General features: G+C 33.6%; 1 long non-coding RNA gene across 1 annotated transcript; it reads right to left on the bottom strand.

The window, feature by feature from the left end:
- Window positions 1–3,401: 3,401 nt before the first annotated feature.
- LOC124542694 lies at window positions 3,402–4,732 on the bottom strand. Its single transcript, XR_006967349.1, has 3 exons — window positions 4,689–4,732; window positions 4,491–4,607; window positions 3,402–4,083 (listed from the first exon to the last, which is right to left on the bottom strand). It is a non-coding gene; the product is annotated as an uncharacterized LOC124542694 (long non-coding RNA).
- Window positions 4,733–19,637: the final 14,905 nt, after the last annotated feature.

The raw sequence follows: 19,637 nt of genomic DNA, 5'->3' as shown, positions 1-19,637 counted from the left end.
ATCCTAATCGGATTACCTATTTCCGGGATCAGGAGGTTCGGGAGGTGGATCGACATCCATTATACACTAACTACTGTAACTTAACTAATATACTATAACTATAATCAAAAGAAAAATAACACTTACCGAAACCGAATTATGTTAGTGAGATGTAGTGAATAGATTATATTAACTAAACATACTTATTAATCATTATATACTACGTAACCTAATTTTGTACCTATTTAATGTACGACCTATTGGAAATAAAGGCAGTATCTATTGAGCAGTCTCGGCTTTCATTCCTCTCTCAGGGCACCACATTACATGGCGACCCTGCCAAAAGCAGATTCACGCGCGCGAGTATTCTGACACCGTCCGCCACCGCGTCGCCGACCGATTTTACATATATGGACAGTGATTTATAAACAACGTCTTTCTTCTCGTCACAATGCAATCGTCGGATAATGACTAGCGGTCACGAAGAAATTAGGCATGGCTCTCGACTCCTGCGATATTGTGAGTGCGGAGCGAGCCGGCCCGCATCGCGCACTAGTGTCGAGTGAGGAGCGTCAGCGTCCGCGACCAGTGATCGTGCGATTGGCGCGGCGGTCTCTGCGCGACGATATCATAAAGGCGGCGCGGGTACGACGCGGCACCGACACATCAGGCGTCACTGACGGCGATCCTTCCCGAGTCTATATCAATGAGCATCTGACTCGCTTTAATCGCCTGTTGTTTTATAAAGCGAGAGAGGAGGGCAAACGACACGGTTGGCGCTTCATATGGACGCGAGAAGGCAGAATATATATGCGACGTGAGACGGATACGGCAGTACAACGCATTCGGACAGAATGTGATATAAGTAAGATTTTTGGTTTAAAATAATTTGGCAGTTAACCAATTTTATAAGAGTTGTTTATTTATATTACGAATATTTTCTAATATTGTTCTTGTTTGTTTATAGTCTAGGTAAAATTAATTTATTTGTCTTTATTGGTATGTTTATATTTAGTATTTTTGTCTACTCTTACTATATACTTTTGTTAAGGCTGGATAATGATCAAAATTATTGTAATTTGGAAACGCAATTTGTAACCCTCAATGACGTGTCCCCGGTCAGTATGATAAAATATTTAATATTGTATAAAACTTATATAAAATTATTTATATATTTCCACATTAACTATTACGTTCATTTGAATAACTCTAAGTATATACATCATTCTTTTATATACAGCTTAGTATTATTTTATGAAACGGTCATATTTTGTGCATCTCATTTATTTTTTATCTCTTTGTATATTTTTTTACTTACTATAAAAAATGATCAATTATAAAAATCTTAAATTGGGTTTGTTCAACCCGGGTTCGCTTGGCTCACATCACGACGAGTTTATAGTGCTTATGGAGCGCCATGAGGTAGATGTTATAGCAATTAACGAGACATGGTTGCGCCCGGGAGAGGAGGGCAGAGCTCCTGTTGTGCCTGGCTACCGGTTGCGACACATACCACGGCCAGCAGAAATACGTTCACGAGGTGGGGGTGTCGGTTTTTACGTCAAACGCGGTATATCTGTGTATACACTTGTACATCCGATATCACCCCTTGTGGAACAAATGTGGGTAAGTATCAAAATAAATAGCAAAACTATAATTGTCGGCACAGCATACCGCCCTCCCTGGGGAAATATTAAAACTTTCTTTGACGCCTTGACAGAATCTATAGGTAGCTTACCCTATCATGATAATCTGTACTTATTAGGAGATTTTAATATTAATTATATTGGCACTCGAGATCATCATAAGCAGGCATTGGACTTGTTCCTTTCAACTCATGACTTAACACAATATGTCACAGAACCAACACATTTTACACCTAATAGTGAGACTATGATTGATCTTATTTGCTCAAATACTCCGGTTGGTAAAATTACAGTAGACCACGTAGCGGAATTCGGTGGCCATGCCTTTATATCCTGCGAAATAACTATTAAAAAAAATAAAATCTTACCAAAAACTATTGCGTTTAGACCTTTAAAAGATATTAATTCAGAACACCTTACTGAAGCACTTAATTTAATTAACTGGCAGAGCGTGAAGAATATCGAGGATATAAACGACATGGTGGCCGTATTCACTAATAATTTGCTGTGGGTATTTGACTTAGTTGCGCCTATTAAAATAATTTATATTAAGGAAGATCAGTACCCCTGGATAACGTATAATATAAAGTTATTGATGGATTGTCGGAATGAGGCACACGTTAAGGCAAAAAGATCTGGGTCGGAAACAAGTAAAAATTATTATAAAGACTTAAAATCGCAGGTCACCCAAGCAATTTATCGAGAGAAGTCGGCTTATTTTAATTTCCATATAAACTCAAATATCAAAAACTCAATTATACTTTGGAGTCACTTAAAAAAGCATGTTAACATAAAACAAAGGCATAATAATATTATACCAGAAAAACTTAATGATCCGAATACGATAAATAACCATTTTTTGAACATTCCTGGTAGCAACTACGTTTCTCCGTCGACAATCGATTATTATGAGATGCATAAATATGGCTCAGCTATTTTCACGTTGGTTACTGTCGATGAATTAGAGGTCTTAAAAACGGTACACTCTTTAAAGTCAAATGCTATGGGTATAGACAGTATCTCACTGGATATGCTCCTACTGACTTTACCGACTACACTGGCACATATCACTACAGTTATAAATAAATCTATTACAAGCAACACATTTCCGACCTTGTGGCAGACGGCTCTAGTGAGACCTATACCCAAGAAAGACAACGTTAGTGAATTTAAGGATCTTCGACCAATAAGCATATTACCTTGTATTTCAAAGATATTGGAGAGAATTGTGTGTAACCAGTTAACAGGATTCTTAGAGGCTCACAATATCTTACCCACAAGACAGTCCGGGTTTCGAAAACATCACAGCACTACTACCGCGTTATTGGATGTGATTGACAATGTGTTATGTGCACAGGATAGGGGTGAGGGTACGATTCTTGTTTTGTTAGATTTCTCGCGTGCCTTTGACACAATAAATAGGACTTTATTTTTAGCAAAACTGAGATATTACGGGTTCAGCTGTAACGCAATTAAATGGTTTTCTAGTTATTTAGGAAATCGTAAACAAATTGTAGAGGTAATAAATGAGGATGGCTCGAGGGCTCTCTCTGATTGTTGTTCCGTTCACAGAGGCGTCCCCCAAGGATCAATATTAGGGCCTATTATCTTTGCGCTTTACTGTGCGGATATAGTTGAAAATATAAAACATTGTAATTATCATATTTATGCTGATGATATACAAATATACTTATCTTTCAAAAATTCAGAAGCAAATATGGCTATACGACATTTAAATGATGATCTTAAACGTATTTCAGAATGGTCAGGTTGTCATAATCTCATTTTAAATCCGATAAAAACCAAATATATAATTTTAGGAACAAAAAAACATGTCAATTTAATTAATGACCTAAATCCATTCTTGCATATCAAAGGAGAAAGAATAGACCGAGTCACGGAAGCACGAAGTTTGGGCTTGTTGATCGACGAGCAATTAACATTCGAAAAGCACACTATAAATACAGCTCGCAATTGCTTTTACAGGCTAAAAGTCTTATATCAGATCCGGGACGTGCTAAGTAAAGATATGCGTATAAAATTATGCGACACTTTAGTGCTTTCGAAGTTTAATTATGCCGATGCGGTCATCGGGCCTAGATTACTCACACGCACCAAAAATCTTATACAGCGGGTACAAAATGCATGTATAAGGTACTGTTTCAAAATACCGCCTCGCGCACATGTTTCCCCTTACCTCAACAACGCCCGAATAGCGAGGATGGAATACCGTAGGCAACTGCACTTTGCAACCTTGTTGTTTGGTGTAATTAAAAATAAAACGCCTATATATCTATATAATAAACTGAGCTGGGCCAATGAAAGTAATAGAAGTTACCAAACGAGAGCTTCATCTTATATGCTGAATGTGCCGTCACACCGCACAGCAGCATTCCGCGGCAGTTTTCGGTACGCAGCAACGAGGTGTTGGAACAACATCCCCCCTCCGCTTCGGATCCTAAAGACCATAAAAACATTTAATATTAAATACAAAAAATATTTATTTAATCTACAGTTAGAATCGGAATAATAAATATATATTCGTATTTGTGTATATGTATAATTATATATATGGTTGTATGTGTTTCTATATATATATGTTTATATTAGTTATATATAAGTATTACATATACATAATCTTAAAAAATTGGCTTCGTTCTCGAGTTACATAACTATGGCGTGTCATCGGCTTAATTACCTTGTAATTTTTATTTTATTTTTTTTAATTTATTTTTTTACTTGTATTTTTTTTTAATAACTAAATAGATCTTCGATTATATATTAATATAGTACTAAAATATAACATACATTAATATCTAATTTTCTTTACCTAGGTATATAAATATTAATTATATATCATCTTACCTTAATGGTATGGCTCCGCTGCTTGCATGGTGTTGTTCCAACTACTATACGTTAGTTATGCTGAGAAAACTGCCGCTAATAATGAGGTTTTATTATTTGATTTTATCGTTGGGTAGTCTAGAAATTAAAGAAAGTACTTCATTAGTTATTTTTAATATAAGCTCACATACTTTATTATTATATGTAATATATTTATACCTTAAACTCTTACGTCCACCGAGTACTTTTCTTTTTGTGTCCACTAAATTCACTATAATTATAATACAAGTAAAATGCACGCGTCACGCGACCACCGGCGCGCGGCGCACGTGGCATTGTAATAACATTCCCAGTGATCCTATTTCTCCATAACTGGTTTTGCTTTATACAAAATATAAATATATTTGCGTGTAGTTTTATTGAATGAATAAATTATTATTTAATGTATGCAATTTATCTTATAAATAAATTATATGTGTAATGTCTATTGTCTTTATTTTAAATTTTAGTATTTGTATTTTAATTGGGTCACCGCCCGTCAGTAGGTATATAAAAAAAAAGGGTACCATTGAAAATCAGCATTAGGTGACCACACCTATGAATTGCTGAATGGTATACCTATTTGGGACACGTCACGTATATTGTAGTTGTTCTTTTTCTTTATATTTGTTTTTGTATCGTTACTTTGTTTTATTGTTCATTTTATTTCTTTTTTTTTTGTGTGTAAATGATAATTTATTAGTACTTAATTATTATTATTTTTTTTTTATCATTATTTTTACTTTTTATTTTGTACCAAGTGTCATGTTGTCCCAAATAAAAGTGTTCTTTCTTTCTTTCTTTCTTTCTAAAACAAATTCTATTAAAACTGACGACAGCGGTGCTAGTGTGGTAAAAGTGTGCTTCGAAAATGGGGAAACAGCAGTCTAAAGAAGAGAAGATCGTTATAGCAAAAAATGCAGCTGGGGACAAAAACAAATGATGCACCAATCGAGGAGTTCCGATTTCACATGAAAACGTCGAGCGCCCTGTTATGCGTGGTGGTACTTTGCCTAGTTTTGGTAGTCCTGTATAGAGTATTCCGGATGTATCGGAAATGTCATACGAGATGGATACGGCAGGAATTTGAGTTGAACGCTAGTGGCAGCAGGGTGCGACAACTCTCCTTTCGACGGCGCCAGGGTTACTCCGATTTGAAGATCGATGATAGCAAAGTGTAAAAGTGTTCAAAAGTGGTATGAGGTGAAGTGCGGTTACATAAATATGTTTAATTTTTTTGCGTACATCGGAATTTCGGCAAGTTTATGGACATTATTTAGTGGACTGTAGCCTTATTTACCAACGTATAGAAAGAAAGAAATGTTTATTAGGACACAGTACATAATAAAAGAATAGGAAGTATAAAAATTTAAAACAAAAGGAAGAAAAAACAACAAAAAAAATATAAAAATATTAACTAACTATAACTACTTGCTAACTTAATATACAAAAAAAAAAACAACAACAATACAAAACAACACAATGATGCTTAACGTGTCCTAAAAGGTGTACCATTCAGCTTCCAAGTTGGGTTCCAAGAACCCAACGCTGATTTTCAATGGTACCCTGTGTGGTTGTGACTGGCTGTGACAATATATGATAATATATTATAAAAATAAAAAATAAAAAAAAAACTACAATTTGAATGTACATACAATATACACATAATAACAATATATAACTATTAATATATAAATACATACATATTTTATGAACCCATTAGCTAATGACAATTTTGTTCCATTAGCTAATAATCGTTCGGGGGGTGATGGGGGAAGGAATGCAAGGCCTCCCGCCTCAGTGAGGCGCGCGCGCCGGCAGTGTATCGACGCTGTCACGCATCCTTCTATTGCGTATTACTTTCAGTTATTTACTGTTACCCGTAATAAAATACAAAATAAAACAAAAAACTATATAATATAAAATCTAATGAGCTTAATCCGAAAGTTGTAATTTGTTAAAACGGTAAGTTGAATATCCAATTATTATATCTTACGTAACTCAATTGTATGCTTTATTATATAATTATCTGTCATTCAAACCATACAGCACAATATGTACGACCACGAAGAAGTCGTACAAAAAAAAACAAGAAAACAAATAGCAGCCTTTGCAGCAGCGCGTTGCTAGACCAATCTGAGCTATAAGCTACGGAGCCATACCTTAAGAGTGGGCATAAAGCCAGCAAATTTTTAAAATTCTCCCCCGCGCCCCTCTCATCGAACACGTGCACGTCAAAACAGAATTACAACTTTCGCGCTGTTCAACGGCGGCGTATCTTCCGCAGTATACGTAAAATAATCAGATAACGCAGTGGGTATTCTGGAAATACGTTTATTTAATATTTACTTAAATTTTAATAAGGGCGTATTTTAACAATATTTGTAATTGTATTATATGTGTACTATCTATATTTATACTTAATATAATAAAGAGGAAAGATTTGTATGTGTGTGTGTGTACGTTTGTGACGACTAGGCTCCGAAACTACTGAACCGATTTCAAAAATTCTTTTACGCTGAAAATGCTATTCACAGAATATTTAGTTATTTATCTATACTAGCGGCTTCTCGCGGTTTTACTCGCGTGGTACCCGTTCCCGATCGGAATAAAATATAGCCTTTTATTAATAAATTTTACTAATATATTTTTTAAATCATTTCAAACAAAATCTACAGCTTTGGGGTAACAGCACGGGGGAATGAATATGCCCTCATTTCGTTGCTTAAAAGCTAAATGGGATATTAAAGGAGCAGGAGCCTACACTAAATGAACACGAATTAATTAACAATCAATGTCAAAAAACAATATCTTTATTATAAATATGCACATACATACATATTACAAACATATAAACAACATTTTGAAAATAATTGTCAATAATCATCAATTGACAACGTTTTTTCTTGAGTGGTGCCAGACGGTCCAGCTGCAATGAAATCTAAATTAATGAGATCTCGTTCTCCTTCACTTGCAGATCTTTCATGAGCAATACCGCTCGGACCGGGTTGATCGTACAATAATTTTGGCCTACTACATGTTTGTTCATCAATTAGCCGTTCTCTGGTGCTATCGGATAAAACTATTTTTGGCTGTCTCAAAGGCATGTTTCTAGTATGACGTGGATCAATTAATTCCGGCAACATATGATCCATATAAAAATTAGTAAGCTTTTCGACCATTTTTTTGTTCCAAAAGTCTTCATCCCGGCGTATTTTTTCGATGGTGATCGTTTGTTCTTCACCGAGCCATACGGCAAAAATACAAAAAGCTCTTTTAGTAATCTGAAGCTGGTCCTGTATTTGGTAATACCAGGAATCATTCGTGTTGACAACCATAGCCCCATCTTTGATGGCCCAAAACCTTATTTTTCTTTTTTCAACAGCTTCTTTAATGGGCATGTTAATAGCAGACAAAGGACATTTGATCTCCACGATCGTATCATTTCCTACGAGTCCATCTGGCGTAGCAGCTAAAAACGGTAATCCACTGTCTATGAAAAGGCCACAAGATCTTATCTGCAGTCCTTCCTGTGCCGCTAGCTGATTCAGCGCAGTGGCCTCGTTATCCACACCGTGTTTTATTGAAACAACGTTTGAGATATCACTTTTATACAGCATAGCTTTTACAATACTGGCACTGGTAGTAGGACGGCGTTTTATAACTTTGCCAAAGTTGGAAGCTGTTAACAAATTCCTTCGAAGTTCCAACCACTCACTGCTATCTCTTTGCAGAACGGTTGCACGTTCGATAGTGGTCCTTTCCTGGTCTGACTTTTCTAACTGTTTTAAGAAACTCTCTTTGGCATACTGTAAATATCTTCTTCCATATCAGGTTTGTGACAGCTGTCTGCACCATAATTTTGGTCTGTTGTTTTTTAACTTTTCATTATGATAAATCCTTCTTACTCGTAATACCTTTTTTCTACGTAGGTTTTTTTGTATTCTATTCTTATTTCTTCAAATTTTTTTGTTCTTGAATTAGGGCTTTTGCCTAACAAAGATTTCTGAATATTATATAACGGTCTTTTGGTATTGAATGTAACAACTGCAGCTACACATCTGGATTGGTATGTTTGCCGTTGTACTAAATTTGTTCTCTTACCGCCTACAAATTTAGCAACTATGCTATTAAATTGTTCAACGACATTACTGTCAAAATCGTTTATTAGACTTCGAGAATGTGCAGCAACTGTGCCTACAATATATTGTATTTTGACCCAAAAAGATGAGTTTTTAACTCGTGATACGAGATCTTCACTTTTCTTTTCACTGCTACAGTAATAATCAAGACACTCATTGTGGTGTCCAAAGGCATGATTATATGAATTGGAAACTTCTCTGTAAAGTTTATTTATTTTTTCACCCAATTCAACAGTTTCTGATTTGTGTTTATATATGGCATAGCAAATGACTTTCCTAATAGCGAGTATTCTTTGCATAGTGAGCATTTTCCTCATTGCCAGTGGATATTTTGTATCTTTGCTAGTGAACACTAATTTATTGCATAGATTTCGTAAAATATGATTTCTACATTCGATTTTTTCCACTGTGACATCTTTGTATGGTCTTACTTCGAGGATCTTCGAGTAAGTACTAGAATCACCATCTGCGATCAGTCTTCCGTAGATAATATTGTACATTTCAACTGATTGTTTGAATCCCTCTGCTATTATTTCAGCCTCCATGCCAGATGAGCTACCAGTATAGTTTTTAAAACATTTATGCTCACTTGGAGCTACGCCTTTATTGTGTGCACGGGTACAAATGCAGCAGTATTTGTTCCTGACCCCTAAGAAAAGAACTTCTCCGAATTTTCTACCAACTATGGCTGCAGCTCCAGAAAGCGCGGCGTAGTTGCTCTTATGCGAGCGCTTAGATCAACATCCATCAGCAACGACGTCAATGACTGCCACTCCGTTTTTCACCCTTCCTTCTTCAATCGCAGCTTGCCTTTATCGTTCTGCTGCAGCCTCCATAACTGCATGTGCTGTCTTCTCCCATTGAGCACAAATTTCCGTGTGTTTCTTTAGGTACATTTGTTGCGTCAATGTAGGAAGATTCATGGCTACACACAGTTCTTGGAATTGTCTTAAGCCAATGAATACACTAGTAATCCCAGAAACAGCTGCTGTATTTATGTCTAGGTTCTGTGTTGGCTGTGGATCTGATGTATTCAGCATGAATTCACCTTTACACATATTACAAGAAAGTTTCAGTTTAGAATATAAACCCATTTTAGTTTCACCAGTGATGCTTAAGTTAGATAGAGTGCAACCAAATTGAGGTGCATGATTCGATATAATTTTTAATTTTTCTAGAAAGTACACCTTATCTATTATAACTCTCTCTGCTGCATCGTACAAATTTTCATCCTGTACTTCACACTGAACTTGTGGCTGACTCCTTCGAGTGCGTCGTCGCTTCAATGAACTGAAATGAAAAGTTAAGTCAAGAAAAAGCTACAAAGAGGCCATACAAAGGTATCACAGTAGAAAAAAATTGGATACAGCAACCATATTTTACGGGATGTACCTAATGACTATGAGGACAATGCTTACTTTGCAAAGAATAACCGCTATTCGGAAAGACATTCGCTATACCTATAATTTATTAACTGTTGGTTTGGGAGAAAAAATAAGTAAACTCTATTACTATAATCTGTTTGTTGTGGCATGAGCCCTATGACAGCTTAAAGCAACTTGATGTTGCCAAGTAAGGAATAGAGTCCAAATTTGCACGAATATGCCAGCTAATGGCATAGAGTTCATGCTACAACAACCAGAGTATAATATTTTTATTAACCTAGTAAGATAGATGAATATAACAGCAAACAGCAATATTGATGGTGCAGATGAAATGATGGCACATGAAACGGCATTTAATTCAATAGACCGTTATATAATATACTTACAAACAAATCTGTTTACATTCAAAGAGAAAAATATGCAAAAAACTGAAAAGAAGAGTGATAAGAAAGAAAGCGCAACTATTTTAGAAATAGTTAGTAGAGTGGTTGGAACTTTGGATGAATTAGTTTACAGTGTATAAATAGCTTTCGGAGTGTTTTATAAAGCCGTGCTACCACCAGTGCGAGTATCGTAAAAGATGGACATCATGCAGACATCTCAAACGTCGTTTCAATAAAATGCTGTTTGGACAAATAGGCCATTTGTGCTGAATCAGCTAGCGGTACAGGAAAGGGTACAAGATACTCGAATTTACATGTTATTGATTGTAATTTACTAATTTTAGCAGGTACCTTTCTGTAATATTCTCTTTGTCACTCGAGGAGTCATCATTACCGTGAGTATTTTTTTCTGCCTGACTATAGTCTATAGATATAGTCAGTCTATTAGGGTCCACATTTACCATTGTTGATCTGTAAATTTTTTATTTATTATATTTCATCAAACTTACAACTATCATTAGAGAAAATAACACATCAGTAATTAGTTATTGTTTCAACCAGCTTCAACTTTACAAAAAAACATCTATTCGAAAATGGCGAAGTGAGTATGGATAGGTACTATGTTTAAAGAAACATACTGAATCGACGACACACTTTCCTCCACAACTTCATTTTGGTCACATTCTTCAGATTGTTTAATATTTTGAGACGCAGCAATTCTGAAAATATAATATTATTTGAAAACAATTTTCTTGTAATACCAGGTGTTTTTATAATAATATAGCTATAAATTAATTGCTTCGAAATCAAAGTATTATTAATTAATTGAACAAACAAACTAAACAACGACGACCAACTAAAATCATGTGATAACTTTGCATATATTATACACCAGTCTGCTTACATTATCTTACCGAGTAATAACTCGGTCTAAGAACATGACACCTAAGCGCAGCTGTTTCTAGGTAGGTACCTACATAACAAAGCAAAAAAGTATGTTTCTAATTGTATCCTATTGTATGTATGAAATTGCTTATCTAAATATCGTCGCGTCAATACTCCGCTCGCGGTAACGAATTTAGACTCTGTAACTCTTGGAATAACATCTGAAATCGCCTGCATAAACACTCTCAACTGAACTACAAAAATATTTTGTTTTTAAATATAGGTATTTCATATAAAAAACAATACTAACTTACCTTCGACAATTAGCCATCCTTTCAATTTGAAACTTTTTACGTTCACCTTTCAGAAGTCTTTTCAATGTCCTTTTTCCGTTTCCTATTATTTATATAATTCGAATAATAAACAAAAAATACGATTAAAATTACTCGGCGCACCAAAGAATGCGTAGTCTTCTCGTCTCAACAGAGCAATAGTGACTGATGCGTGAAATAGAAATACGAGTATGTTTGAAGCTTCTTGAACATGCGACGGAAGATGTCTTATTCCGCGAAATCAAAACATACTAAGTGACCAAAGTGTTTTTTCGTTATATATCCAAAACTAAAAGTAATTTCACAAAATGCCTAGGCATAGCCCTTACTTAGGTTTTAATTCAATTATTTATCAAAAAATATTCTTATTAGCAATTTCCATGTCAAATATAAAACGAAAAAATGTGAAAATTAGAGGTAATTTCGTGATTTTTTTTTATCGAGGAAATTTTAATATTTTATGTTTTTGATCAAATACAACCCTTGAAAATATCATGTAGTTTGACATATATTTTAATTTTTAGTATTGGCCTGGAATTTTTTATGTACTATCAAATATAAGATTGGTAGTTTTGCTTTATGCGCACTCTTAAGGTAAGAGATAAATAATTATTATAATAAATATTAAATTAAATTATACCTATAACATATATACTACAAGTATTTATATTATAATAATATAAATTATTCATATAACGAGATAAAAATATATAAACCAACTTGGTCTACACATATATATCATTTTGATATATGCATACTACAATTATATGTACTATTAATTGCATAATAGTTAACTAAATTAAAAGAAGAAAAGAAAAATAAATAAATAATAAAAAACAAATTATGACTGAAGCTGTAGATTACGTAAATATGATTTGTATCTAAAACGAAATATATTAATGGTTTCCAGGATCCGAAGGGGAGGCGGCAGATTGTTCCAGCACTTCGTCGCTGCATAGCGGAAACTACCACGAAAGGCTGCTGATCGATGAAGAGGCACGCTAAGCATATAAGACGACGCCCTCGTGGGATATGTTTTGTTACTTTCTTTTGCCCAACTTGCTGCTTTATTTTGAATAACGCCAAATAGGAGGGTAGCAAGATGTAATTGCCTTCGGTATTCCATCTTAATTATCCGTGCAGTATAAAGGTATGGGGATACATGTGCGCGAGGCGGAATGTGGAAACAATACCTGAGACATGCATTTTGTACTCGTTGTATTAGGTTTTTTGAGCGAGCGAGCAGTCTGGGTCCTATAACAGCATCAGCATAATTAAGTTTAGACAATACCAGGCTATCACAAAGTTTAATTCGCATGTCTTTACTAAGAACATCTCTTATCCTATACAATTACGAACTATATTAATGGTGTGCTTTTCGAATCTCAATTCCTCATCGATCAACAAACCCAAGTTTCGCGCTTCTTTCATGTGCTCGATTTTCTTTCCTTTAATTTGTATGTTAGGGTTTAAGTTACCAATTAGATTGATTTGTTTCTTCGTTCCTAATATGATATACTTAGTTTTGTCCGGATTCAGTACGAGATCATGAGATTCTGACCATTGCGTAATATACCTCAAGTCATCATTCAACTTTTGAATAGCCACGCTAGCTTCAGATGGCTTAAACGATATATAAATTTGTATATCATCAGCGTAAATGTGGTATTTGCAGTGTTTATTTGCTGTTAACAATGTCGGCACAATATAGCGCAAAGATAATCGGTCCTAGTATAGAGCCTTGTGGAACGCCTGTATTAACCGCGCTACAGTCTGAGAGCACCCGGGAACCGTTTCCATTAAGTACCTCAACCATTTGTTCGCGATTACTTAAATAACTTGCAAACCATTTAATAGTTTGACAACTGAATCCGTAATATTTTAATTTGGACAAGAACAGAGCTCTATTAATGGTATCAAAGGCACGAGAAAAATCTAGTAAAACAAGAATCGTTCCCTCGCCTACGTCCATGCCGCATAGAACATTGTCTGTAACATCCAGTAGCGCAGTAGTGGTGCTGTGATGTTTACGAAATCCAGATTGCACAAGTGGTAAAACATTATTATTCTCTAAGAATCGTGTCAGTTGGTTACATACGATTCTTTCCAATATTTTGGAAATGCAGGGTAAAATGCTAATAGGTCGTAGATCCTTGAGTTCACAAGCATTCTCCTTCTTGGGAATGGGTTTAACTATCGCAGTCTGCCAAAGGTTCGGAAATGTGTCCGTTACGATTGATGTATTTAAGATTTTAATTATAACTAGTAAAATACGTGGTAACGACAACAAAATCATGTCCAACGATATTCCATCCACACCTATGGCGTTAGACTCCAACGAGCGGAGTATTTGTAAAATTTCGACTTCGTTAGTCGGTAATAATGTAAAAACAGCCGTGCCAAACTTGTTCGATTCATAATAATTCATTGTTGCTATTGAAACGTGATCCCCACTACTTGGCACATTAAGGAAGAAGTTATTTATCATTGTCGGGTCATTAAGATGTTCTGGTATACTTTGGTTGTGTTTTTGTTTTATATGTATAATTTTATTTAAGTGTTTCCAAAGTTCAACTGAGTTTTTAATATTGGAATTAATATGAAAATTAAAATAAGCAGATTACTCCCTATGCATTACCTGTACCACTTGTCGTTTTAGGTCTTTATAGTAATTTACATGCGAATTCTGTTTAGACAACCTTGCCTGAGTTTAAGCTTCATCTCGACGTCTCATAAATAATTTAATATTATAAGTAATCCAAGGGTAGTTAGTATCTTTGATGGTGACCATCTTAATAGGGGCAATAGTATCAAATACCCATAATAGGCAACCAGTGAACTGACTTACCATGTCATTAATGTCCTCGATTTTGCATATGTCCTGCCAATTAACTAAATTAAGTGTATCTGTGAGACATTCTGTGTTAATATTTTTTAGCGGTCTGAACATAAAGATCTTTGATGGACTTTTAATTCTCTTAATATTTAATTCACAAGAAACAAATGCATGGCCGCTAAGCTCTGCAATATGTTCTACTACAATATTGTGAACCCTTGTATTAGAGCAAATGAGATCTATTAAAGTTTCACTGTTAGCCGTAAAATGTGTAGGCTTTGTGACATGTTGTGTCAAACCGTGAGTCGATAAAAAGGTGTCCAAGATTTGTTTCTGACATTCACGAGTTCTAAGATAATCGATGTTGAAATCTCCTACTAAATATAACGAATCGTATCATAAGGCAATGCACTGATAGTTTCTGACAATGCATCAAAAAACCGGACGTATTCAACCAGGGGGGGGGGGGGGGGGCGATAAGCTGTTCCAACAACTATAGTCCTGCCGTTCAATTTAACGAGTATCCACATTTGTTCAACCAAATGAACAACATGATGTGCAAGTGTACGCGCAGATATACCACATTTTATATAAAAGCCAACACCACCACCCCTTGATCGTATCTCCGTAGGTCGCGGTATATAACGTAATCGATAACCTGGGACACGAGGGGCTCTGCCATCTTCTCCAGGACGCAACCTAGTTTCATTAATGGCTATCACTTCGGCTTTATGACGCTCCATTAAAACTATGAACTCCTCATGATGTGACCCAAGCGAGCCCGGGTTGAGTAAACCAAATTTAAGATTGCTCATGTAAATCATTTGATAATAAATATAAAGAAATGAGAAATAAAATGTATTATAACGAATATGAGTAAAATAATTAATTTAATAGTATTAATAAATAGAGAATAATTATATAGAACAAGCTTCATACGCGTTCATAAAATGATAACTGTTATAAAAATAAATAAATAAAATAGTATATATCTTATCTATATTTCTTATTATACAGAACAAGGCCACATCACTGTTGCTATCATTGAACAAACTAAATCTCTCATAACTTAAAATTATTGTGAAATGATAAAATTGAAATAAGGTCTTGAAAACATCATTAATTACAGCGAAATAAAAAATATAAATAATCATAACAAAATTAAAAAGTCGTTTACAATACATATAAATAAGACTTCCATAAAAAAAAACACATAACAATGGAATATACAAACTTAATTTTTGCCAAAAATTTTGCAGATATCGTTTTCTGAACGTACCCGTTGAATTGCTGCATATAATAATCAATATTGTATAATCAATATTGTTATAATATAATATATAAAAAAAAAACTTATTAGTTAAAAATATTATCTAAACTTAGTATAATTAAATATGTATAACTAAATATATAATGTATACTCGTGTATTATTATAAATGTTACAATTCTTAATAATATGTGGAGGATCCAGGGTTTAAAACAGGTATGTTAATATTCTGTTATGCATATCTAGACACGCGGTAGCGTGTCAGCCAAGTTCAGGTAACAGATCTGGCGAGTAGCACCGTGTGTAATTTTACACGAACCATTTAAAGCCACTTTTGACCCCCTCATAACTCAAAAACTAAATGAAATAATCGTGTCAAATTTGGTACATATATTAAGATTTGCGAGATACATATGTGCTCCAAATTTCATAAACATATCTCGAACGGTTATTTAGATATTAATGTCCAAAAATCGTCATTTTTATCACTGACTGACCTATAGACCAAAACTATTTCCCACTTCCAGGTGTCCTAGAACGTTCTAATTTGGCATACAGGTAGGTGATCAGTTGTATACAAAGGAAAAAATCTGAAACTGGTAAAATATTATCATTTTTTTATTTTTTTTCACTTTTGATTATTTTAGGAACACTAACTTAAATAACTGTTTTAAAAAATATTTAAGAATCAGCACTTATGATATCTATATGTGAAACTTAAAGACTACACGTATCATACCATACTAGAAAACATTTATATTATTACATAATTATTTTAAAATTATACGTTTGCGTAAAACCGATAAACGTAATATGAATCGAAATAGATTGTATATCCATCTCACTTACACACGCTAAAAAAAGTGAGAAAAATATATTCGGCCATTTTTAATGACATTTCTCGCAAGTCGCAATGTATTGTCTATTGTCTAAAGTTTAGAGGTTATATTTTCTTATTTTACAATGTTTATGTTATTAAAATTAATAAAACTGTAATTTACTTAATTTTTAAGTGTTAAAAGGGAAAAAAAATTATATTGAGTCATGGTTGACTTAAAGATTTATTTATCGGAGCTTAAAATTATTATATTTAATTTCCAAGAGGTACGTAAACATAAAGTTATTATTACACTAAGTATACGATATAATTGCAAGGACTGTAGTCTGTAAGTAAGAATGTAAGAGTTTAAAACAAGTATAAACAATTAATATTGTTTATAATTAAAGAAATTTGAGTTTAACTGTCAGTAACATAACCTTCAAGTATTTATAGTTAAATTCACCTTACAATTTTACGTTAACATACTATTACATGTTTAGAACAACTATTACTAACTATTTATAAGTAAAATGAATTTGCAAAGACATTATCTATTTATAATTTTTTACTTTCATTTCCTGTTTATATTTTTTTGTTTCAATTATTTTGTTATATTGAAAATGATTTGTTTATTTCATTATTTAATTATAATCATATATAATTTGGTGTAGATATTTATGGCAATGATATCTCATTGTCATTATATATATGGACCAAATTATATTTACATTATTTGATTCTTTTTTCTAGATCATGATTATTCTGTATGGTTGTGAATGTTTGAATAAAATTATTGTTTGTGATTACAGTTTCATAGAAGAAATGGCTATTTCTCAAAAAAATCGAAATTGTTGTCCTTGCTGATTTTTATAAAATTGGACCGAAAGTTAAAATTAAGAAGATTGTCTCATGAAACTAAATCACTGGGTACACCAAATCATGAATTAATTTTGTTTCCATGGTTATGAATAAAAAACATATTATTAAATATACACCTCAAAAATCATTCCCTCATCGTGTCCCATGTACCGAAATTTGAAACATTTTCTAATATATTCCATGACTTTTCTATTTTTTTTTAATAATATTTTCTTTATTCATTTATAAAAACATTATCTTTTTAAAAATGAATATTTGTTGACAAAGGACACGAAGGGAGAAACACAAATTAACTTTTTTAACGTGTCCTTAAAAAGCAAATCATTCCCTCATAGCTTAAATGACAGTGAAATAAGAGCGAAATTTTAAATGAAACTGAACGCAGCGTTATATTTTTAGTAATGTGGCAGCACTGCTATAAATATAATATGGCGAACTTGAGTGTCAGTGATAAACAGTATTGTTAAATATACTTTAAAGTTCTAATTATTCTAATTTACATTTTCTCCTCTCATTTCCTCACACCGTTTTAAGAAAAGGTAAGAGTTTGTTTTTTTCATTGTAAGCTACTTATCGTATGTGTTTTTAGGGGTATTTAATTAGTATGTATTGGCATAAAAAAGTAACGTCATGTTCACAGCATTTTTATACGTAACGGTTTATTTCGTCATTCCCTCGCACTCATTCCCTCATCCGATTTGTAGGTGAGGGAATGACAGGGGTGTGAGGGAATGATAGATATTTTATAAATTTGTTAAATTCAGGTTTGTATGTTTTTAGGGCGATATAAGAAAGATATGGCAAGAAAAAAGAAAGTCACAGAAGCAGAAGCTAAATTAAAGAAGAAGGAATACGACAGAAAAAGAAGGGAAAAATGAAAAGTGATACACAATCTTTAGTAATGCTTCGAGAAAAGGAGAGAATTAAATATCTTAACAAAAAAGAGAAAGGTCAAGTGAAGCCTGTAAGTACTATGACTTCTAGAGAAAAACGGCAAAAAAGAAAACAATGGAGAATAAATAGTTCAGTTTACAGAAAAAAGAAAGAAAATTTGCGTAGAAATTTGTCAACGTTAATAAGTAATACGCCACCTGATAGTCCAATAGCATTGGTAGAACTTGCTCCTCAAAACAACGCTCTTAATAGAGATGCGCTAGCTTCACGACGGCGTAGATTGTTAAGAAAACGTCGTGCAATATTATACGCCAAAATAAATAAATTAGAAAAGGAATTGAAGAAAGAGGTTAAAAGAAGAGAAAAGTATAGAAAAATGTGCATGAGAATAAAAAAACAACATAAAATAACATCACCAGAGGCCAAAGTAGATTCACTTCTAAAAAACACAAAGGTGCCGATTGTTGTTAAAAAGAAACTTATTTATTCTGAAATACTTATTACAGAATTAACTGAATTTTATAGAAGATTAAAAACCCATAAAGCAAAACAGGACTACTATGAAATTTTTAAATTAGATCTTTTACGGAAGAAAAGATTGTTATACTTATCAAATTCTTTTTACAAAAACCAGAGGTATAAAACAGGAAGAACTTGTAGGAAACTTAGCTCGAAAATGTTAAAAATAAAGCAAGATGTCGCGGATTTTTTAGAGAAAGATGAAAATTCTAGAATGTGTCCTGGAAAAAGAGATTTTGTGAGATTGAGAAAAGTATTAAAGCAAAAACGTTTGCTCACTGACACTTTGAGTAACTTGCACAAAAATTTTTGACTTCCGTCACCTACAAATTAAGTTTATCGACGTTCTGTAGATTTAGACCATTTAATGTTACTTGGGCAAACATTAACAAACGAGACACTTGCAAATGCATTATCCACGCAAATACAGAGCTAATTGTTGCTAAATTACACGAAAAGAAAACACTACTCTATAACAATATACCGAGGATGCTAGCAGCTATAACATGTGATATTTATAGTACAAAATGCTTATTTAAAGAATGCTTAACTTGTAAGGATAAAGCCCTCGAGTATTATCTTCCAGAGCCAGATAAACTAGTTATTTATCAGCAATGGATGTACGAAACTACAACATATGAGAAAGACGGAAAAACTAAAAAAGTGCGTAAACCTATGAAAATAAATATATCTACTACCCTTCAAAAACTGACTGTTACATTAGAAAATACATTGCCATCATTTCTTAAACATACTGGTAATATAGCACACCAATATCAAGCTATA

The sequence above is a fragment of the Vanessa cardui genome, chromosome W, assembly GCF_905220365.1.
Source record: "Vanessa cardui chromosome W, ilVanCard2.1, whole genome shotgun sequence".
Classification (NCBI taxonomy): Eukaryota; Metazoa; Arthropoda; class Insecta; order Lepidoptera; family Nymphalidae; genus Vanessa; species Vanessa cardui.
This window is presented reverse-complemented; position numbering and strand designations above follow the sequence as displayed.